The 23,666-nt window shown below is 44.0% G+C and overlaps 1 protein-coding gene and 1 long non-coding RNA gene across 4 annotated transcripts in view; one reads left to right on the top strand and one right to left on the bottom strand.

Annotated features, from left to right (window-relative positions):
* Window positions 1–23,666, bottom strand: part of St3gal5 (ST3 beta-galactoside alpha-2,3-sialyltransferase 5) — a 67,071-nt gene that overhangs the window by 30,512 nt on the left and 12,893 nt on the right. The gene's annotated exons all lie outside the window — the stretch shown is intronic.
* LOC143443454 (uncharacterized) lies at window positions 10,121–18,781 on the top strand. Its single transcript, XR_013112444.1, has 2 exons — window positions 10,121–18,411; window positions 18,531–18,781. It is a non-coding gene; the product is annotated as an uncharacterized LOC143443454 (long non-coding RNA).

Below are 23,666 nucleotides of genomic sequence, written 5' to 3'. Positions count from 1 at the left end.
AGAGAGGGGGGTGGAGAACACAAGTGTTTTTCTCTAATAGCCATGGATCTGAGGAGCTCTCTCTTTCTTTCTCTCTCTCTCTCTCTCTCTCTCTCAATAAATAAATAAGATTTAAAAACCAGAAATGTTTATAGATGAGAGCGCTACTTTGCAAAACAATAAACACGAAGAGGGAAACTGAAGGCCACAGGGAAAATGCCTAGGACAATGATAACTGAGGCTGGGAACAGGTGTGTGGTGCTTACCTCAAGATTCTTCTTACTGTACATGTGATGTTTTATGGTTTTAAAGACCATGAAAAGATTTTTTAAAGTTACAGTAAACACAAGTGTCACATCAAGAGAAACACATAAAGAGAGACAATGGCAATTTAAAAAGAATTTAAAATTTAAATTTCCTTTAAATATATGTCTGTGAATATACTTATCTTTTCTCCCCTTTCTTTTTCTGCAGTGCTGGACACTGGACCAATGTTTCACACATGTGAGTACTTTAGCACTGGTCACACTGCCAGCACACCCTCCATCTCTGTCATGAGTATTATCACATGAGAAAATAGGAAAGAAGTTGTTCTGCTCCCCACCCCTCCTCCCCAACACCCACTTCTCCCCAGAGTTGGAAACATGGCTTGCTAAGACAGAGAGTACACTTCCCAGATTTTCTTGGAATTGGTTATGCCCTGTGCTTAAGTTCTAGCCAATGAAATAGGAGCAGAATTCCTACTTGCAACTCCCAGGGTGCTTCCTCTCCCCCCCCCCCCCGCCGCCCCCCTCCACCTCCCCCCCCCCCCCGCCGCCCCGGCTCCACCCGCCCCCGCCCCCCTCCGGCCCCGCCCCTTAGCACAGTCCCTCTTCTCTCTGCTTGGTCCTGCTGACTGAACCACTTGGGACCACACAGGAGGATACCTAGTACATCTCTGACAGCAGCAATGGAGACCTAAGTTATCTTTGAAGTTTTAACTACTATGCCTCAAAGATCCATAAAACCAAAATGCCTCTAACCTGTGAGCCCACCTGTCCAAGGACAAGATACTTTCTGAAAGGCCGGAGGCTGTTACTCGTGAATGATAAAAAAGCCACATTTTCACTTCCCTAGGCGAGTTTGATTGATTCAACTGCACCTGATGTGCTTGATCACCCAGATAGAAAATATGTAGGGCAGGAAGTACAAAAGGATATATGCTTGCTCCTGATTGGACCTGGTGGAGAATACATAGCTTTATGGGTTCTGTCTTTATAAGCCACTGAAAAAATGTGACTTGCTGCCATTTTCTGGGAACCTCAGAATGGTCCCTTCCAGAGTCCATCATCTTGGCCAGTAATTAAAGCTTGCTTCAAATTTGGCTCAACAAGTTATGGTAACAGTTCTCAACCAGATTAATATTTTCTGGAGGCCCCAGTGAGATTCAGACTACCCACTCAAAAGCCAGACCCGGAACTGCAGAACTGAGGGGCTGCCTCAGGAAGCATATGCCTTGATGTTCCAAGGTTTTGAAGTTGCCTTCAGTTTTATGAACTATGGAGTGCAACTGCCATGTTGAGAAAAGTTGCGAGCATCTGAAGGCCTTTGGGTTTTGAGCCATAGTCTGATTCTGTTATGTGTGATCTATATCTGGGATGTGCAGGAGGTTCAGTGGGATCCCAGTTATTCTTCTCTCTAGGGCAAATAGCGAGACACTGCCTGGTTGGCTGGCTCTGGTTGGTTGGAAAGCTTTGTCTGTTTGTTGTGTCTGTCTGTTTTTTGCATGTGTGGATGGGCCTATGTTTTCTGGTGTGTCTGTAAGTTTTGTTGCAAACACGGAGCTGAAGACGGAAATGGGTCACGCTCAGTTGAATGTATAAATGTATGGTGGCTATACATTTCTGACTGTTCTTCCAGATTGTAACCTTCCTTGTTCTGTTTTCTTGGTTATATTTTTTGCTGTCTCTGCTGCAGCCAGCCACCAGCCACCAGCCACCAGCCACCAGCCACCAGCCACCAGCCACCAGCCACCAGCCACCAGCCACCAGCCACCAGCCACCAGCCACCAGCCACCACTACGACCATGGCTGCTTTTATGGCCAGAGCTCAGAATTTAGATATGAGCTTTCTTGCTACTAGGTTCAGTTTAGCGAGGATTCAAATGTCTTTTGGGTGTGGATAACATTAAAGTTGTTTTATGTTGTTCTTATTTATTGAAAAGCTGGCTCTGGAGTTGGGTTATGGCTCCCCTGTTTTCAGACCCAGGCATGCTTTTAAAGTCTCTATGTCAGGGTTAGGGAGGATCCACCTGATGCTGTGATAAAAGAAAGCAAATCAGAATGGCCAAAAGAATTAGACTATTGGTTCACGTGAATTTTTTGTACCTCACAATTTATAACTTTATTGGGTATGGTGTAAAATCTCTGAAAAAAAAAAAAAGTAATTAAAACTTGTACCATAGGATTGATAGTTAAAAATCTATGCATAGGTAGGTAATCTTAAAGGTACCATGTGGCATGATGCCATTTTGGGATATAAGCAACATGTAGTTTCCCACACCATCTTAGCTGCTGTCCCCCATCTGGAAGGAGGCAGCCACGTGGTTGGCAACCATCTCTGTTAAGGATGTAGAGGATGGATGTCATGTGACTTCACCACCACCATGTTGATTAAAGGTGACCACATGGTATAAACTAAGGAAGGTACAGGGTATGTAAGATTTTGTATAAGAGTAGATTTTTATATAATAATTTCTGTCCTGAAAACAAAGTCATATAAACCAAGGTTTATGAAAGACAGGATTTAAAAACAATGTTTGTTTTACATGATATTAAAGCTTTTTTATCTCCATGGATTTATGTACAAGAACCTTCCTTGAGCTAGCAGCCAAACGTTGTAAATTTACATGATATTAAAGCTTTTTTATCTCCATGGATTTATGTACAAGAACATTCCTTGAGCTAGCAGCCAAACGTTGTAATATGAGTCACCCAGGTGGAATTGGTTTTAAAGGCACGAAGTAGCCATGGAGAACAGCTGAGGCTTAGCTCTGTGTGGCAGGGCTGGAGCTGAAGAGAGCCCAGGACAGATGCTGGTGCTTTGACAGCCATCAGAAACAGCAGCTGCCATGAAATAGAGCCAGCTGGACCTAGAAGGCAGGCTGTATGATGCTGAGGACAGGGCCACAGAAGTGACCCAGGCCCCTGGGAAATGCCAGAGGATTGTGAATGACTCCCAGATATTGAGCACTGAGTTGTTTGTACGGTTGGAGCTTGGTTTTGTCTTGTCTAGATTATGGTTTTGCTCTGTTTTTTTCTTTTCCTCTTAAAAGAAAGGTACTTTAGTTTTTACTATTATAAAAAAAATTATTAAGAGATTTTAAACGTCTTTAAGAGAAAGTTTAGGAGTTCTACAGAAAACTTTAAGTTAGAAAAACTGAATATTTTTAAAAGGACAGCTTTTAAAATATTTAAATGTATAAGCCTATGGGATGCTTTTAAGTTTATAGAATGCTTTATATTATTAATATCTGACCTTAAAAATAAATAAAAGGCTAAAAAGTTAGGGGCACAGCTATGAGCACCAAACACTAAACAACAAAAAACTAAATATTCCTATCTTATGATGCAGTAAGACAATGACCTGAGCAGTCTGGCAAAGAACCTGATGAATCTCTCCTTACCTGAGTTCGATTCAGGCTGAAAGAGGCTGACTTAAGAATGTACGTCTTCCCTCCTTCGTCTTTGCTAACTTTGTTAAGCTTTAGCTATTTTGATAATCTGAATAATATAAGAAACTAAAATTCTATAGTGGTGTACTGTAAACGGCTCAGGTCTATGTAAAAGTTTCCGGTCTATGTGGACTGTGTTTTGAGTTGAAGTTTTATTGTGATACTAAAGAGCATCAATTCATTCAGAAATGGTTATTTTTTTAAAACTCAAACTTCACAGAGATAAAGCTGTAAAATCCTAGTCTTATAAAAGCTGCTAGCCAGGCAGTGGTGGCGCACGCCTTTAATCCCAGCACTTGGGAGGCAGAGGCAGGCGGATTTCTGAGTCGGAGGCCAGCCTGGTCTACAGAGTGAGTTTTAGGACAGCCAGGGCTATACAGAGAGACCCTGTCTCAAAACACCAAATAAATAAATAAATAAATAAATAAATAAATGCTGCTAACGCATGGTTCAGACAGGCAAGTTAATAGTCACAGGTAAATGATCAGATTCGGTAATGTGTTCAGAACCTCACTTGTCATGCTGAATACTAATGTAATTAATTACAGAAATAAACTTTATGTAATGTTTTCAAGGTTAAGCCTAAAGCAAGTAACTAAAAACAAGCAAAGTTTACTTAGCTCATATATGCTTAATAGATATTGGACCTCAAAACATTTTAGAGATCTGCTGACTTTGGAACTTAAAATGTTTAATGTAACATTAAACATTTAGGTCTCTAAAGGTGACAGGACACCCTCACCTGGATTGTGGTAACCTTAACTACTGGGCATAACTGCCTCATGCCTCGCTGCCATCAAAGCTCTGCCCAAACTTCGGACACTGTTGGGTTGATTGCTTGTATTCTCGCCTGGTCAAAGTAAAGTCAGTCCCCAAGTTCCTCACCTCTCCTCCACGTGAAAGTCTCTCAGATCTTCTGGGCCTGGTGACTGAAGACCAATGCTGGCCTGGGACCTCAGCCCCCCAAAACCATCAAAGACACCACAGGAGCCTAGGGTGACCGTCTCGGTAATGGGTAAGTCTTGGTCATTTTAATTGGTACCTAGGCCTTTTGAATACTTCCTGCTCTAATGCATCCTTCTCTGATGGCACTGGCAGCCAGGCTAACTATAGCTTTGTCAGTTTAACAGCAGCTGGCAAGCAGCTCCTGCCTGCAAGGCTGCAGCTACCATGATAGTTCATTTCATATGTAAAAATCAGGCTGTGCTTTAGGCTTAACCTTGAAAACATTAAATAAAGTTTGTTTCTGTAATTAATTAATTAATACATTAGTATTCAGCATGACGACAAGTGAGGTTCTGAACACATTACCGAATCTGATCATTTACCTGTGACTATTAACTTGCCTGTCTGAACCATGCGTTAGCAGCTCAACCATGCGTTAGCAGCATTTATTTATTTATTTATTTATTTATTTATTTATTTATTTATTTATTTATTTATCTATTTAGAGCATTACGTCTCCTGTTGAGAAAGGTAGGCAGGTTTTCCTTGCCAACAGGCTTCATATTAAAGGACAAACAGGTTTCAGATGTAACTTTTTAACAGTTCTTTGATTTCAAAGAACTTGCTTTGCAGAGGCTGCTCTCAGTAAGGACTATTTGTGCCTCCAGTAAATGACTAGACGGAAAAAAGGTTTAAGGTTTATGTAAGTGCCGAGGGCCTAAGAAAGTGATCTAAGGTACAGAGGGGTCTGAGAATGTGAAGGCTTTAAGTAGGTTCTGAGGGTCTAAGAAAGTGACTTACGGCGTGTAAATTCAAGTTGTAAAGGTTAAAGAGAATGATTTAAGGTATATGAAAAATGGGAATGTTTCATTTTTCTTTCCCTCTCTATGTTATTGTTATACCAAGATTTCAAAAGTTCAGAGTTTTAACACAGATCGATGGAATTCTGATAAGCTGGCAGAGCACTGATCATTACTGCAGTCACAGGGACAAGATTTCTAATTTCATTCGGCTGTCTTCTAAGTATAGACTTAAAGGTGCTTCTCATTGGGCTAAAATTATCTCTGTCAAATCTATATATCCATCCCACTGGACAGAGGAGAAATAAATGTTCATTTTTCTTTTAACCCAAAGCCATAGCTTTTGCTGATTCAAAGGTGGGAATCTACTCCAGCTGTCTTCACAGACACCTGTTAGCTGCTTTTCCCACAATGTAGATTTCCTTACAGATTACGAACAGTGGCAATGCTAATATCTCTAAAACTTTTATCTTTTTGTAAACTAAAAAATTCATGTAAGCTTCAGGAAGTTGAAGGAGTCCTAAGACTTGAATCTGCCTCCCATAAGTGAAAAGGATTCCAGATAAGAACCACCCAAGTCTCCCCACCTTGCTATTTCTGAGAATGGGATCTCTCTACCTCTCTCTCTGCTTCCATCTCCTCAACCCCCTGTCCCACTCTTTCTTGAGACGCTCCTTCCCAATTACTAGGACTACAGGCCTGAAAGTTCCAAGTGTTAAGATTTTCCTTTAAATTTCCTAAACTTTAACTTCTGTCCCTAGTTATATCTGTCTCAGCAGATTTCCACTGAGAGAGATTTCAGATGACAGACACCACCCAGGAATCAGCTCCAGACTACAAACCGATCCAAATGACTCTGAGCCCTGGACTTGCTGAAAGCTGATGTAGACCAGTCCAGCTGATGTGATCGCTCCCTGTTTCCTCAGCTGGGTCAGCTCACGAGATGCTTCTGATGAATGCCCCATTACCTGAATCTGAGGATGACATCCTAATTTCAGCATGAAGTAATTAAAAAGAGTAGAGTTTGTCACCCCATGTCCTCTAACAGGCTGGAATGCTAGGTCAAAAGGACCTGGCATAGGGAACAAAATGGCTGCCTACCATGCCTACTAGCATACCAGGTACCTGTTAAAACCAAATCGACTCAGATCTATCAACAGGTAGATTGATGAGCTGAAACTGGTCTACAATACAATAGGGTGCCTGACCTGCTTTATACACAACAAGGAGGTATTGTGTGGCTTTAAGAGAAAATTGTTTCTATAACTAACTGGTGGAGATAACCCCACTGTCCTAAAATAATAAGTAAGTAAGTAAGTAAATAAATAAATAAATATTGGGGAAAAAGGAGGTATGGGGGGACCTGAGATGAAATAAATGACTGGTCCCCATTCTTATTTCCAGGCTCCTCCTGGATAGTAACTGATGTCAGCCAATGTAGGGCGTTTGACCTTTCTGCTTCTACTAGTTACTGTTGGCCCTTGTGTCATTAATGCCTTAACTAGATGATAATTCTCATCTGGGTACCACTGAGTCAAGGATTTGACTTAGGACACAACCTAAAGGGGACGTGACTCACCACCATTTTCTGGGAACCTCAGATTGCTCCTGACCAGAGTCCACCATCTTGGCCAGTTTTAATTAAGGCTTGCTTCAAATTTGGCTCAAAATATTGTGGTAGTGGTCTTATTCTCAGCCATGTGACAAGGTCACATGGTGGAGCTGCTGCTATCCCGCCTGGACCTCAGGATGATAAAGTAAGAAGGTACCAATTTAAGCAGTTGTTAATCGTTGAGTGCTATAACCTGAAGTACCCAGGGAAAAGGCCACACAGCTGTGTTGAAGACTCTAAACCAGATATGGGGTTTGAACTTTACAACTTGGGAGAGCTGTAATGCTGCTGACCCAGAATCCAGATTATCTTGGGCTATTTTAATAACCCCCATTAGCCATTTAACACCCATGTATCTGATACAACATCCTTCCAAGTACCAGGGAAAATCTTCAGAATTATTAACTCGCAACCAACGTAAGGACTAACACTGTCATCACACAGCATCTAAAACCTGTGGCAGAGGTGTTCCCACGTTACTGTAACCTACTTACCATGGGATGGATAGATACTTTAATAAATCATGAGCTTCTTTTGTTTTGTGACTATAAAAAATTCACATAATTGTTTCCATGTCTGCATTGGTTCCTGGGCAACCGTTGGCTGTCTTGTATTCTCTCGGAGGTGTGTCACAGTCACTTCAGCTGTCAATATGACACACACTTAAGAGTCATCTGGGAAGAGGGAACTCAATGAAGTGTTGCCTCCAACAGACTGGCCTGGGGACATGTCTGAGAAACTAGCTGTCCCCTGACGTTGGAGGGGTCAGGCACTGTGAACTGTGCCATCCCTAGGCAGGTGGGCCTGGGCTGTATAAGAAAGCAAACTGAGAAAGCCACAGGGACTAACCAGTAAGCAACATTCTCCCACGGTTTCTGCTTCAGTTCCTGCCACCTGGTTCCTATCTTGATCTCCTGACCTTGCTTCCCTTTATGATGGGCAGTAAGATTAAATAAACCCTTTCCTCTCCAAGATGCTTTTGGTGGTGGCATTTATTATAGCAACAGAGTAAAACAAAAGCAATTAAGCAAAAATTATATCCTAGCTTATATGGGCATCAATTGCTATTATAACAGATTTACATATTTAGTAATATATTTACTATATTTAGTTTTTCTACCTGAAAGGCTAAATATACTCCCCCACACACACACACACATGCACCCATCTCCCTGGGGACTGAACCCAGGGCTTCACATGCTATGTGCTCTATCTACGAGCTACCCATCCTAGACCTCAAGCTGCATCTCATTAGTTGGTTTACTTTTTCTCTTCCCCTTTGCAGACAGGATTTCACTATGTAGCTCGGGTCCATGTTGAACTGGCAACCTTCCTGTCTGAGCCTCCCTCATACTGGGACTGGAGGCTGGACCATCACCCCTGGCTAGACTTTTGTCATTTTCTTTGAGGACAATGGATTCTTTGATTCTAAAAGGATAAAACCCCTTTTATCTTAAGCTGACATTTTTGAAGGCTAATCCTAGCACTCGGGAATCTCAGGCAGGTGGATTGTCCGATCAAGACCGGGCTCTCCTAACACAATGAACCCCTGTTTCAATCATAAGTAAACTGACACTCAGGTTATTTTTTTCCCTTTTCCCTGCTACTGTAAAGAACCTGTCCCTCAACTCCAGTTCTAACTAGGCAGATATTCTACCAATTCTAGACTGAGAATACTTCATACCATAGTGTGTAGGAAGCTGCTGTTATCTGCGCAGTTGCTAGGCAGATAGGCTTCCTTAGTCACTGCCAATCCCGGGGTATATTGGGTGGTGAGCGAACAGCCAATCAAAAGTGAATACGTCACTCTAGACTGTACTTAAGCGGGACCCCTTCCTCAGCTCTTCCCTTCCGCGTCTCTCCACGTTTCTCCACGTGGGTGATAAAGATTAAAAAGCCTCGTTTACAGTAACTACCTGATCTCTGCATCTCGTGATTTCTCCGCGGATGCAAAGCTCTAGGGGGGGCGCGTTAGATCTGGTGCCGAAACCTGGGAGATTCCACGCACGGTTTTCCCAGGCGGCAGAAATCTCTACGCGTTAGCGGAAAAACCCTGAGCTTCGAGGACGGTTAAAAGACTGTCGATGTGCGGGGTCACCTCTGGAAGGTATGCTTGGGATAGAAACCTTCGTTGCGGGTGGATATTCACCCATTACCACCGCAACAATAGCTAGCCTCCTGTTTGCGTTGCTTTCAGCTATTAGGGCAAGTCAAGAGGTTTCAAGAGAGGTCCGTTCCAGGCTATCAGAACCAGAGTGTGTTAGTGTGAGCCGGCGGCGGCATCAGGCCAAGGAGCCTGGAGGGATAGAGTACTCAAAAGGAACAAGGGCTACTGCAGAGCCCATCAAGCTTGAGGACCCTCCGCCGGATGGTGGAGAGAGAACGAAGGTCAAAAGGACCCCCCTGTATTTCATTAAGGAGCCTGACTCCATAGAACTGGGCAGCTCCGAGGAGGAAGTAGCCGCTTGTGAAAAGTATAGCCGTTCTGAGATAAGACTAAGAAAGATCTTAAGTCACTCAGCCCAGCCCCACCGACCTCGCCGGAGCCAGCGGCTCGCTCGGGCTCGAGGGTCCCCTGCCGTGCTTCTCGGTTCGGGCTGTGGGAACAGACACACTGCAACAGGGCCTGGGTCAGACCGGTTGCAGAGGCGTCTGCACTCTGCTACGTGTGGCGGCTTGCAGCCCGGCAGAGCAAGGGAGCTTGCCGCAAAAGGCAGACAGAGGAGGGAGGCAGTCTGCCCTGGGAAGCTGCCTTCCAGCTGCGGGCACACAGAGAGTGTCCTGCGGGCTCAGAGCAAGCAATGCCAGTGATGGAGATGATCTTTGAGGATGTCATGGCTGGGTGCCGTGCAGCCATTGTCCCTCGTAAGAACAAGAGGATACAAGATTGGCTGAGGGCCTGCTGTGGCCCGGGGTGGGAAGTTTTTTGTGTTTCCTTCACAGGTGAAAACAATTTAATTTGGGCCCGTGGCACATGGCAGCGCGTGCGCGGTCGCGATGGCGGAGCGTGGCCTGGAGCCGCTTGCCCTCCCCCCCCCCCCCCCCCCCCCCCCCCCCGTGCAGACGCGGGAGCCTTCGGAGGATCAGAAAGAAGGAAGCTGGATTACAAGATTTCGGCTCTGACTCTTCTGCCATTGTGGCTGAGTATATCGCTGTGGGATTTGGTCAAATCTTAAACTATTCCAGAGGTTTTTAGTTCAAATTTAAGGTTTTAAATAAAAGCAAAATGGTTCAGTTCGGGACTGCGCGGGCAGGCAGGCAGGCAGAGGGAGGTTAAGTACATTTACATTTGAATTAAGACACGCAGGCTGCGGCCAGAAGCAGTTTTCGTTCTGAGTCTAAAGACCAGATCCTAACAAGGTAGCTTATATTCAAAGTTGTTAAAAATAAGATTCCTTAGATTCCTTTAATATGTGTTACAATCATTAGAGAATAAAATTGGCTTTTATCCGATATTCTCATGAGACAAAAAAGATTGGTTATTAAATTAATCCAAAATAAAGTTCAAATTTAAGATTTATACAGCCTAACATGTCTTATCCAGCTACCATTTCAATAAATGTTTACATAAAAAATATTTTTATACCATTCCTTTACATTTCTGGTAGAGGTAAAAGGTTTATAGGTAATAAATTTATTCATAATGTTTAAGAGCCCATGGAACAATATTTGTTAAAAAATAATTGCTTCAAAAAATGGGTAATGTTTTATATTTTACATATATATACAAATTTTGTTACCTTAATACAAAAAGGGTAAGAGGTTAAATCTTTTGGTGTGTATTATTCATTGTGTGATATTTGATTAGTGGATTTCTCTAAAGAAAATTTTTTCTACAAGCTATTGCTTCAATATAGCGAGCTTTAAAAATTTTTAAAATACTTGTTACTCCAAAAAAGGATTCAAAGACAGTGTCTTTCAATATTTGAGATAAATTAGGGGTAGAGAAATAGCTCAGCCATTAAGGCTGGACTTAATTTAAAATATAAAGGTTAAACTCCCAGCGGCCACGTGGTGTCTCACAACCATTTGTGGTGGGGATCTAACGCCATCTTCTGGCTTGTGAGTGTACATGCAAAGAAAAATAGTTTACTTTTAATCTTGATTTACTCTTAGTGATTTTTAAAAGTTGTTAAGAGATATTAATTGACTAAAACCTCATTTTAAGCTTACCATAAGAGGATTTAAAACCTTTGTTTAATGTTTTCAAAGGGATGTAAATCCTAGATTAAAACATGTGTATTTTCTTGAGTTTATCTTGCTTCAAAACAATTAAATTATGTGTTGTAGCCACTGTTTAAATGTTAAAAAAGGGGTATATCTGCCTTTGTCTTGTTAAATATGTTTCATAAAGTGCAGAATGTTTCGGCTACAAGATTTAATATCTCTAGCCATTTAAATAACATTAAATTTAATAAGGTGTTTAAAAATACATCTACACAACCGGTGTTGGTGTGTGTAGACCCTTCATTTTTCTTTATGTTATCCAACCTTCAGAATAATTCTGATATCTTGGATCGTAAAAATGTTACATGCTTTTAGCACAAGGCTAGAATGGATCACTAGACCTAGCCTTGGTTGTGCATGTGCCTACCTTTGTGCCCATCTCAGTACATCGTTATGGAGACTTAAAATAGACTTTGGTCAATCAGAGAATTGATTGGCTCTAGCCCATGTGAAGTGGCTCACAGATGTGGCTCAAATAAGCTGTGTGTCTCAGCGACCCCACATCCAGGCGTTACACCTTTAAGATTTGTGAATGATGCATTTACTTAAAGCCATGATCTTTCTGCTTATTTAAAAGGAAAGTGGAATGGGAAGTTGGACCAGGTATAACAGCCATTACAAATCCGGATTTCCAACCTTGATGGAGTGCGGATGGAACCTGTTTCCTGTGGAGATTTTACTTCTTAAATTTCTTCTGCCTCTTTCTTTCTTTCTTTCTTTCTTTCTTTCTTTCTTTCTTTCTTTCTTTCTAAAGAGCGGGAATAGGCCTGCTTGATATACAGCCCTATGATGTGAATTAGTATTCATAGATGGTTGGTTTGTAAGTTCAGAGCCCAGCAAAATAAGTGACAAGGTAGCTTAAAGCCTAAGCACTCGCAGCCTTAGAGCAAGAGCATCCCTCCCTGAAATTTGACGATCTAGGCTAGAAAATAGCCTATGACAGAGACACTCTCAGTCTATGCACACCAGGGGTTTGGCCCATTGCACTGGGGTAGATGAGAGGTCTTGTCCAGTCAGCTCTTGCCTAAATAATTGTGGTACCTAATAATAGGTTGACAGCCTTTGCACCCCTGGGAGCTATATATACTCCATTGCACAGGGATGGGTGTCAATTCTCTTTATATTTTCCTTAGCCCTTAGCACCCAGAGGACTCGCTTCCATCGCACCTGGTTAGGGTAAGGAAAAATTCTTCGGGCTGTAAGCTCTTGATCGCTTATTCCCCCAAGATGGAGTTTGCTTGATCGGGTTTGAGTTCGAATCTTATTTGGTACTACATTTAATCGGCAAAAGGCTGTTTCATATTAATAATTTAAACAGGGGGAGATGTAGGAAGCTGCTGTTATCTGCGCAGTTGCTAGGCAGATAGGCTTCCTTAGTCACTGCCAATCCCGAGGCATATTGGGTGGTGAGCGAACAGCCAATCAAAAGTGAATCTAGACTGTACGTCACTCTAGACTGTACTTAAGCGGGACCCCTTCCTCAGCTCTCCCCTTCCGAGTCTCTCCACGTTTCTCCACGTGGGTGATAAAGATTAAAAAGCCTCGTTTACAGTAACTACCTGATCTCTGCATCTCGTGATTTCTCCGCGGATGCAAAGCTCTAGGGGCGGGGGGCGTTAGAATAGTGTATCATTCTACTTGAAATACATTAAAAAAAAAAAAAAGTGACAAAGACCTTATTAGGAAACCTTTGCTGAAGACTGAAGCCTTCAGTGAGAAGTTACGAGAGCGAAGACCCTGGAAAGTTTTCAAGCACAACTGTATGGTCAGCCGAAGGGAGCAGCGTCCATGGGCTGTTCTAGTGGAGTCTGGAAGATGCAAGGAACACCAATGGACATGCAGACAGTGGAGCTTGCAGAAGGAAGAAACAAGACTCATCAGGAACAGACAGCGGCCAGTCGTGTGCTATTTTAGTCAAGAATCTAGCTTTACTTACCCTACTGTCCTGAGAACTGAGAGAAGCTACATTTAAAGATAATGGTCTAACTTTTGGCAGAACTTTCAAGGCAGAATGGCAGTATTCTGGCTGTGGCTGAGCAGCTGTAGCTGACAGATCGGCAGTACTTGCAGAGGCTGGGAGAATATCAAGGGTCTCCTCAGGGTTAGCACGTCTGATACACACCTTAAGCTGGCATCAAAACTTGACAATGTCAAACCATCCTCCACACGGTACCAGTGTTGATGGCACCACTCCATAGGCAAAAGCCTAAAAAAATAAATCCCAAGACTGAGGAAGACATGGAGAACCACTATAGGGCAGGGTCTGATGGGTCATGAAGACCCAAGGATACTGAAGATGTCAGGACTGTGGAGCACTGGTCAAGGAGAGCTGCAGGTGTGTAGGACAGCCAGCCTCAGGAAGAATCTGTATGTGCTGGAGTGGTGGGTACATTCCAGCCTACTGGAGCCTGTTAGATTTCATCGTGAGTTCTAAATGTTGAGCACAGAGTTACAGGGTTTGGTATTTACCCTGCTAGAGTTTGAATTTGTTTTGGTGGGAATGCTTTATGCCATTCTCCTATTTTGAAATGGGGATATTTATTTTGTCCCAATATATTAGCTTGATTTTTTAAATTTATTTTATAGACGGCATTGTGAAGAGAGTTTGTATTTCTTAAAGTGTTGGGATTTTTAAAGATATGGGAGTTGTTCAGGTTGGATAAGTTTATGAGATTAACAATGAAAATTTGAGGACTAGGGGTGGAAGTTATGACTTTAAATGATGTATTGTCCCGTCAAGCTGATCAGATAAGGGATGGTTGCAACACGTCTGTGGGCACGCCATGGGTGATTATCTTGATTATGGTAACTGAGGTGGGAAGACCCACCCAAGGTGATGCACCACCTGCTAGGCAAGGAATGCTGAAATGCGCGAGAGTGGAGAATATCGGCTGAGCACACGCGTGGGTTTGTTTTTCTCTGCTCTGACTACCGGTACAGTGTGGTCAACAGTCCTGTGCTTGTCATTGTGACTTCCTGCAATGACCAGACTGTGGCTAAAATACGCCCTTTCTGGGCTGGTGACATGGCTTAGTGGGGAAAGGCTCTTATAAAGCATGATGACCCAAGTTCAACCTCTAGGACTCACAGGGTAGAGGGAAAGAACAGACTCCCAAAAGGTGCCATGGCCCATGCATGCCCTACCCTCTAATGAATAAGTAATACATAGAAAATAAACTTTCTCTCCTTAGTTGCTTTTATCAGAGGATTTTATCACAGTAACAAAAACATAATTATGACATGAACAATTCATCTTCTGGTAGTCAGTTCAATTAGCTCATAAAATGTGGAAATACTTGAGCTAGATCACAGGCAGCTGCACTCACAGCCTCCCTGGAGGAACTGCCTATACTTACATGCACCTTCCTATACAGACACTGTCCTGGTGCACTGTAGGGCATGGTGTTCAGGCTTTTAAAATAGGATTTGTCTCTTGTCTCCCTCACTTGAATATAGATTCTTCAGGACTGGCCTGCAGTCTCTCCCGGCCCCTCCTAAGTGCTTGGCTCCCCAGGCATACCAATGTAACCTTATCCTCATTCAGGCTACTGGACCACTGCCTCTGCTTTGTAGCTTCACTAGTCACTTCACAGAGAGCAGGCTTATCTTTGAAGGTATTTTTCTACTCATACACAAAAGTGTAGTGGATTTTTAAGAGGCTATGTGTCTAATAGGAAAACATTTCTTATTAAAGGCCCAAGGAAGAAATGTAACTAAGAGCATTGCTGCTGCTCTTGCAAAGGGCTCCAGTTCGGTTCCCGTGAGCCATGTCAAATGGCTCACAACGGCCTGGAACTGAAGCTCTAAGGGATCTAACACCTTCTGACCTCCCCAGGTAACTGCATGTCATCATGCATAGGTGCACACACGCACACCCTTGGACACAGAAGGGGAACAGTGAAGGGAGGGGGGGAAGGGAAGGAAGGGAGGTGGAGGGAAGGTGTCTTAGTTAGGGTTTCACTGCTGTGAAGAGACAACTGAGCAAGGCAATTCTTAGAGCATTTCATTGGTGCTGGAGAAGGAGCTGAGAGTTCTATATCTTGATCCAAAGACAGCCAGAAGGAGACTCTCAAAGCCCACCCCTACAATGATACTTCCTCCAACAAGGCCACACCTCCTAATGGTGCCATTTCCTGTGTGCCAAGCATATTCAAACTACTACATGGGGTAAAAATAAATCTTAAAAAGGGGAGGTGAACTTCTAGTCCATATGTAGACAATTTCACCTTAAAGAAAACTGTGCGAAGGCCAACTATGTTATGTGTATCACACAAGGCAGTTGGAAACAGAAGGGAACAGGGGCATGATAGCATTGTCTCTACTTCTAGCAGTTGGAGAGACAATGCCTAAAAGTGACATTTTCTGAATCAATGATGTACAAGTGAATTATTATTAATACCACATTACTATAATTATTATTATTACTTACATCTTGTTCTATCATCTAAGTTAAAGGAAACTTAAAGATTACATGCTGTGTAATTCCAATTATGTGCAAATATTTTGTTTGTTCTGTTTTTTGAGACAGGGTCACTCTACATAGCCCTGGCTGTCCTGAAACTCACTCTGTAGACCAGGTTGGCCTTATACTCAGAGATCTACCTACCTCAGCCTCCTAAGTGCTAGGATTAAAGTATGTGCAACCATGCTATCTATCTATCTATCTATCTATCTATCTATCTATCTATCTATCTATCTATCGGAAGACTATATCAGGGGACAGCTTGAAGAAGGACTCAGCTCTCTCCTCTCCTTCCATATGGGTCATGACACTCAAGCTCGGGTCACCAGGTATGGTGACAAGTGCCTTCACCCGATAGCCATCTCACCAGCTCCCAATAATCTACTTCTGAAATGAGTGAATTTTAGGAATGTAGAGAAGCTAGGGGTCACAAGGAGGTAGGGACTGACTGGGATGTAGGCAGGAAACAAGTGAATGTAGATACACAAAAGTAACGTGAGGAAACCTGAGGATCTTAAAGGGTGACTGAGGAGGACCTAGAGGAGGATGGACCTGTGCAGGATGTGTCACTGGTTAAGGTCCCCCAAACCTAATTTTCATGAAATTAAGAATGAACCACTACAGACAAAATAGAACAGTATCTCAAAGCAGTAGAAGAAGTGGCAAACTGGCCCTATGGATACTTGCTGTCAAGAGAGGAAAGGGCACTCACGGAGTGGGAAGGGTAAGTCTACATCTGATCTTACCAAACCCTAAAAACATCGACTTCCCTGGTTTGCTATCTGAGTTTAACTTTCCCAAGGATGTACCTGTATAAGCAGAGGTGCTGAGAAATCCAACTCACCCCTCCACTGCCTGGGAAGAACAGGGCTTGGAACAGCAGGCGGTAGTCGAGTCCAGGAGGGCTTAAATACTGCAGGCTGTTTCTTTTTTTTTTTTTTTTTTTTTTCGAGACAGGGTTTCTCTGTGTAGCCCTTGGCTGTCCTGGAACTCACTCTGTAGACCAGGCTGGCCTCGAACTCAGAAATCCGTTGTTTTTTTTTTTTTTTTTTTTACGCTGCAGGCTGTTTCAAACAACCTCTGAGCGAGCAAACAGGACTGGCGTGAAGTGAGCCTGTCCAGCTAAGGACACAGGTAATATCCATGGGCGTGGGAGGTCTGTGAGAAATGGATTTCACCACAGATGAGGAATTAGCCCAGCTGGGGCTGAAGGCTACATTCACAGTGACTGTGAGGTAAGACCTGGGCATACACGCTGTGGTATCATAGGTGAATGAGGAAACTGAGGGCTGTCCTGAGTGGCCAAGAGGATGAGGAAGCAGTGGCAGATTGAGTAAGAAATGATGACAGGAAGGTGGTGATAAAAGAGAGTACACCAAGGATCCGTGTCCCGCTCCCAGGGAGACGCAGGCATGAGTGTCAAGCTTTGTGTGGTTTAGGGTGGCTTGGGAGGTGATGAGATGTCAGTGCCCAGGAGGACAGTGGGATGTGGACTGTGGTTTGACAGTGTCTGTTCTGACAGCCAGCCTCGCTTTACGGAGTTAAAGGAATTAAGCTGCAAAGGTTTTTTTTTTTTTTTTTTTTTTTTTTTTCCCTAGTGTGTCTGCACTACCAGTTACTACCTGTACCTGGGTTTACCTGAAAGGGGTGGGGGGGGGCTGGAAATGAATAGGGCAGAGGGGCGAGAGAAGAATGAAGCCAAGTCAAGGTTCTGATAGAGGCTCCGAGTTTAAGAATAAGCACAGTGTATATAAAGGGAAAAACCACAAACCCCACCCCCTGCCTCAGCTGGAGCATGTTGCAGAGCAAGGTCAGTGCAGGCAGCCCAAGCAGCTGAGTTCCCATGGAAACCTGCAACTGCAGCCAGGGCAGCTGTCCCTGTCCAGGTTGAAAAGACCTGTCCTGGCAAACGTTCAAGGTCTGCTTAGCCTGCTCAAGGCTGGGAAGGCTACAACTACCCACCCATGGAAAGTAAGAGACAGCTGCTAGACTAACTTTTGTGATTTTGTAAACTTGTAGTGGAGAAAAGATGGCATGGCGGATAGGCTTCCCACAGGGGAGCGAAAGGATTGGGTGTGCACCTTACACTTCCTCCTGATATCTGCACGAGTGCAGAAGTAGGTGGGGGAGGGGTTGACCTGTGATCTGGGTGCATGAAGCTGAGCTCAGCCCAGAGACCTAGCTACTGTGGGGGCAAGAGCATATGCCTGAGAATGCTCAAGAAAGAATGGTATGGAGGGGTAGGGGGAGGGAGTACAGGCAAGAGGAAGGCAGCATTGGGGTCTGTGCTGGCTGGTTTTATGTAACCTGACACAAGTCAGTCACCTGAGAGGAGGGAGCCTCAATTGAGAAAGTGCTTCCATAAGAGCAGGCAGTAGGCAAGCCTATAGGACATTTTCTTAATTAGTGATTGGTGAGGAAGGGCCCAGTGCATTGTAGGTGTTACCATCCCTGGGATGCTGGTCCTAGATTCTATTTAAAAAGCAGGCTGATGAAGCCATGACCAGCAAGTCGGTAAGCAGCACTACTCCAAGGCGTCTGCATCAGCTCCTGCCCAGGTTCCTACGATGCCTGAGTTCCTGTCCTGTTGTCCTCTGATGACTGTGATGGCCATTCTTGGTTGTCAACTTGACCATATCTGGAATTAACTAAAACCCCTAAATGGGACACACTGGTGAGGAGTTTTGCTTAATTTGAAGTGGGGAAATCTGCTTCTAATCTGAAGACACACCTTTAATCCAGATCTTTTGAGGCAGAAAGACTTACCTCTAATCTGGGCCATGCCATCTGCAGGAACCCTATGTAAGGACATGGAAGAAGGAAGGTTTTGCTCTTTGCCTGTTTCCTCTTGCCTTGCTACCAAGTCTTCATTGCCCTTAGAGTCGACTTCTTTGAGATTCAAGTGTATACTGAAGACCAGCTGAGACATCCAACCTCATGGACAGAACAACTACTAGATTCTTAGACCTTCTATTTATAGGTGGCCATTGTTAGATTAGGTGGACCACCGCCCATAAGCCATTCTAATAAATCATATTCATATATATATGTATATTATTTATTTATTTATTTATTTATATATTTATGAGGATTCATTCTGTAAATTCTGTTACTTTAGAGAACCCTGAGTAATATATGAACATCAATGTAAAAATGTAACCCTTTCTTATTTGTTTGGTTTTTTTTTTTTTTTTTTTCGAGACAGGGTTTCTCTGTGTAGCCCTGGCTGTCCTGATACTCGCTCTGTAGACCAGGCTGGCCTCGAACTCAGAAATCCGCTGCCTCTGCCTCCCAAGTGCTGGGATTAAAGGCGTGCGCCACCACTGCCTGGCAATGTAACTCTTTCTTACCCAAGTTGCTTTTGGTCCTGATGTTTCATCAATGGTGACTAACAGCAGAGCTATCTGGGGCTTTCCATAAGTTATGTATGCTGCTTGACCAGATAAAATTCAGTTTCTGAAGTAAGGAAGGAAATAGGTAGGTCCAGAACAGACAAGGATCCAGGGCCATTTGGATAAGGAAGGGAAGAGATAAGATCCGTACAGTGATGAGAATGCCAGTGTGGAAGAACAGTGCTCAGACTTGACTTGGGAAAAACTACCTTGAGGAAGTTGAAGAGATGAACAAATAAGTATTAAGAAAAACAAAATGCAGGATGTAGTAGCTCACATGTGCATCTCAGCAACCAGGGGGCAAAGGCAGGAGAATTACCTCAAGTTACCTGCTTGGGTACAATGTGAGAATCTGTCAGAGAGAGAGAGAGAGAGAGAAGGTGGGGAGGGAATGAATGAATCTGTAGCTTTGTAGGGTTTAGATAGTTCTGGAACTCTCATCATCTAAGTTGAATAATTCCTAGACAAATTTTTAAATTGCTTAACCCTGGAGCAGGGACCACCATAGAAACCCCTGATGCATCCACATGAGAGGGTAATTTGTCAGTTAAGTTTCAATGGCCCTGCCAGTGCACACAGTAAGGACATGGAGACAAAACAATGGTTGAGTCCCTGCTTCGGATACCAACTGTCCCAGAAAGTAACGTGATCTCAGGGAGAGGAAGCTGTGCACTAAGCAGAAGAGTCTGCAGCTGTCAGTGGGCAGGCAAGGCAAGCGGCAAGGGGTTAGCAAGCGCAGGCCGGGCTACAATGGGTGCCAGTAAGTTCTAAATGAAAGCCTCTTCTATCCTCACCCCAAAGGGAGAGGCAGCTTGAAGCAAAGATGGACAAAGATGCTTCCTGCTTGCTTCAGAATGGAGGACACCATGCTATGTGAAATAAGCTGAACAAAGAAAGACAACTCCTACAAACCATACATGTGCAATTAAAAAAAAAACCCTCAAAAATACAGATAGAGAGAATTCAACAGCTGTTATCACAGGCTGGGTTAGGGGAAGGAAACAGAAAGCAGATGGAAAGACATAAAATGAACAAGTATGGGTATCTAACGTACCATGTGAGGGCTAAAGCTAGTACTACCAGCTGGGTCTGGTGGCACATGCCTATAACCCTGGCACTGGGTAAGCTGAGACAGGAGGATTGCTGCAAGTATGGGGCTGGCCTGGGTTCACTGAGTTCAAGGCCAGCATGGACCTGTCTCAGAAAAAAACAAATCAAAACAATTATTTAAAGTAGATCAAAATGTCTGAGGGGCTCTTGCTAAAGAAGTGTATTACAGGTGCTCCAATCACAGAGAAAGGAAATGTGAGCTGACAGGTCCATTCATTTGTTTTACTACAGAGATCACTGTTTCTGTATTGCAGAACATGTTGTAAACCTCACAGAACCACTTTAAAATCACTCAGGAGCACAGCAGTCCTGTGCCTTACACATGCATGGCTTTGGATGCTCTTGGCTTTTAACTTCTCTCTCCATTCTAGAAGAAGTCGACCTACTCTTCCTTGCCCAAGTAATTTCCATCCACACACAATCTAGGTAGCTAATCACAGACTAGCTTTAGCATTGCAACACACACAGACACACACAGACACACACACACACACACACAGACACACACACACACACACACACACACACACACACAGCTTACTTAGCATCCTAGCCTGTAACAGATAGGTATTCAATTACTCTTCTGTATTGTTTTTCCACCTTGATGCAGGCATGTTCAGCTCCACAGGTGGTGGGGAGGGGTGGTCCCATTTATCATCAGACATTCAGGAGCATCTCTACACCACTCCTCCTCCTGCTCCTCTTATGTACCAATCAAAAATGTCTCTTGGGGGAGTGGAGAGGTGGCTCCATTATTACGAGTGCTTATGACGCTTGTGGATGACCTGAGCTCGGTTCTGTGTGGGAAGCCATGGCAAGGCCTTACTCTTGGCAAACACTCATCCTTGGCTCTCCTATTTACTATTCTTCTTTCTGCTTACCTTCCATGCTTCACTTGCTGTATTTTCAGTTCTCAGAGGCCTCATAGCAACTCACCTTAGTAACCCTTCCTCCTGACCTTTAGATTTAGCCAACATCCTGCTAGATAGATGTTTTTAGAACCCCTGGTAACAGCAAGGCTTTGTGAGAACAACAGGTATAATCTAGTTAGACCCCACAGCTGCAGCTAGCTTCCTCCACCTGCAAAGCTCCTTTCCCTTCTTGCCCCTCCCCATATCCTGTTTTCAGAGTATATAACCTGTGTGAACAATAAAATCTTTGCCAGCTTGATCCGACTTCTTGACTTGCTGTGCCTCCTTATTTTCTCGAACATCTCAGTCCTCTCCACAGGGAGAGGGGGTCCCACTTGATTGTCCAGCTGGACTGGACAGTTCCAAAAACAATAAACACACACACACACACACACAGAGAGGAGGCAACTCACAACCACCTATAACTCTAGTTCCAAGGAATCTGATGTACTCAGGCCTCATGGGCACCTGTACAAACTTGGTGCACATAAATTTACATAGGCAAGCACAAATACACACACAAATAGGTAATGAATAATCCTTTTTTTAAAAAAAATTTATTTCCTGGGCCAACAGGATGGCTCACTATGTAAAGACACTTGCGTCTATGCTTGAAGTCCTGTGCTCCATCCAAGGCCCACACGGTGGTGGAACAAGTTCCTGGAGGTTGTCCTCTGACCGCCACACTCCTGCCATGGCACTCGTGTCTACACACATACGCACACCATTCCAATAAATAAAATGTAATAATTTTTAAATGTCCCTAGATGTTGTCACATGTCCCTGGGGGGAACAAAAGCACCCTGGCACTGTTGGGATAATTATCATACATATTAATATTTCAACACCGCCTCATATGAAAGTCAAGAAGAGTAATTAGACTTACATGTCAGGCTACATTAAAGGACTAAAACTAATGACGCCTGCATTTCAATATTTAATATTCTGTGTTGGGGTTGCAATGTACAATTTCAAGAGATCTTGGTTTATTAAGATGGTGGTCAGGTGCTTACCTGTCAACGGTATACAAGACAATGACCGCATTGGTCTGAGCCACACACACAGGTAGGCTGGACAAAGCAGCCAGTGCACGGCAGTGGGAAGAAAGCACCCACTCCCAGATCCAAGTGACCATTGTTTCCTACTTCACCTGTCTCAGTCCCATGTCACCACTGAAGGGGAAACCATGCCATCCATCCACAGCATCCTTCCTTTCCCATGTCCACAGGGTAGGCAGGGCCTCACCCAACTTCACAAGCAAGTAGTTACCCACACAAAAGCACAGAAAGTGCCGATTGCTGAGCTTCCCCCAACATTCCCTCTATCACCTCAGCCAGGGTTTTGCAACCGGACCTTGGACAAGAATCACTTGAGGGTATGAAGCAATGCAAATCCCTTACACTTTGTGCCCAGAATGTGACACCTGACAGGGTGAGACGAGGACGCCCACTTTCAAGCAAGCTCTCATGTAATGTGGGCACAGCACTTTCAAGCAAGCTCTCATGTAATGTGGGCACAGCACTTTCAAGTAAGTTTTCCACGGCAGAGATAAACACATGGAATGAACAGGTTTTGGCCTGAAGGCTGTCCAGATTCCACAAACTGAGCCAAGATATACGGGTCTGTCTTCTATCTGCACCCTACTGTTGTGGCTAATGAATCCTTCATGATGCCAAGGGAGGGCTTTTAATCCACACCAATGGGATCCCTCTGATGTAAAGGGGGGATCGTTACAATCACTCAATTCTCTGCTCTTTACAAGTCTAAAATACTAAGGCAGTGAATTCTGATCCCTTGGAACACTCTCTAAAAACATTCATCCTCCAAAGTGAGAATGTGACTCATGGACACAGATGGTGCCTCTCCTATATCTTACCCAGTACTCCCTGGGGCCTGCCTTTTCTGCCTTCCTCGATTAAGACCCTTGATAAACAGCTTATTACCTCTCAACCTGCTCATCTGCTTTGCTGCTTGACTTCCCTGCGCTGGAGACAGCCACTGACATCAGTCAATGCACCTGCTCTCCGCACTAACCTAGTGTAGCAGAACAGAGGGGCTGCCTCTATGTAAATGCTGGGGCCGTGCAGCTGCAGAAGCATCTCCTGCAGGAGGACCTAACTGAGGACTGCCTGAGAGACCAAGGATTGCTAGTTCAAATAATGCCAGCCAATCAGGAACTGCTGTTTAGAACAGATACTTTCTTGGGACCAGTGGGGGCTCGGGTGGAGGGTATTGAAGGAGCTTGCAGCAGTGCTCAGATGAGCTTGCTGCTGTCTTTCTCACCTGCTCTGGAGTCTGTGTCCTTGACTCTGTGCCAACTCTTTCCCCAAATGCTAAGAGCAGGTAGGGTCAGGTGGAGAGCCGTCCAGGGCACAGGCAACATTGTAGGAGATCGCTAGGTAAGAGTTCTGTCCTTAACGTTCACTGTTTGAACTCAGGAGCCTAAGAGTGCCACTGTACAAAAGGCACTTAACAGGCACTGCTTGGCTGAAGGGACTGACCAGCAGCTTTGCAAC

The sequence above is a fragment of the Arvicanthis niloticus genome, chromosome 9 (genome assembly GCF_011762505.2).
Source record: "Arvicanthis niloticus isolate mArvNil1 chromosome 9, mArvNil1.pat.X, whole genome shotgun sequence".
In the NCBI taxonomy this organism is placed as follows: Eukaryota; Metazoa; Chordata; class Mammalia; order Rodentia; family Muridae; genus Arvicanthis; species Arvicanthis niloticus.
Note: the sequence above shows the minus strand (reverse complement) of the source record. Positions and strands in the feature narration are given on the sequence as shown.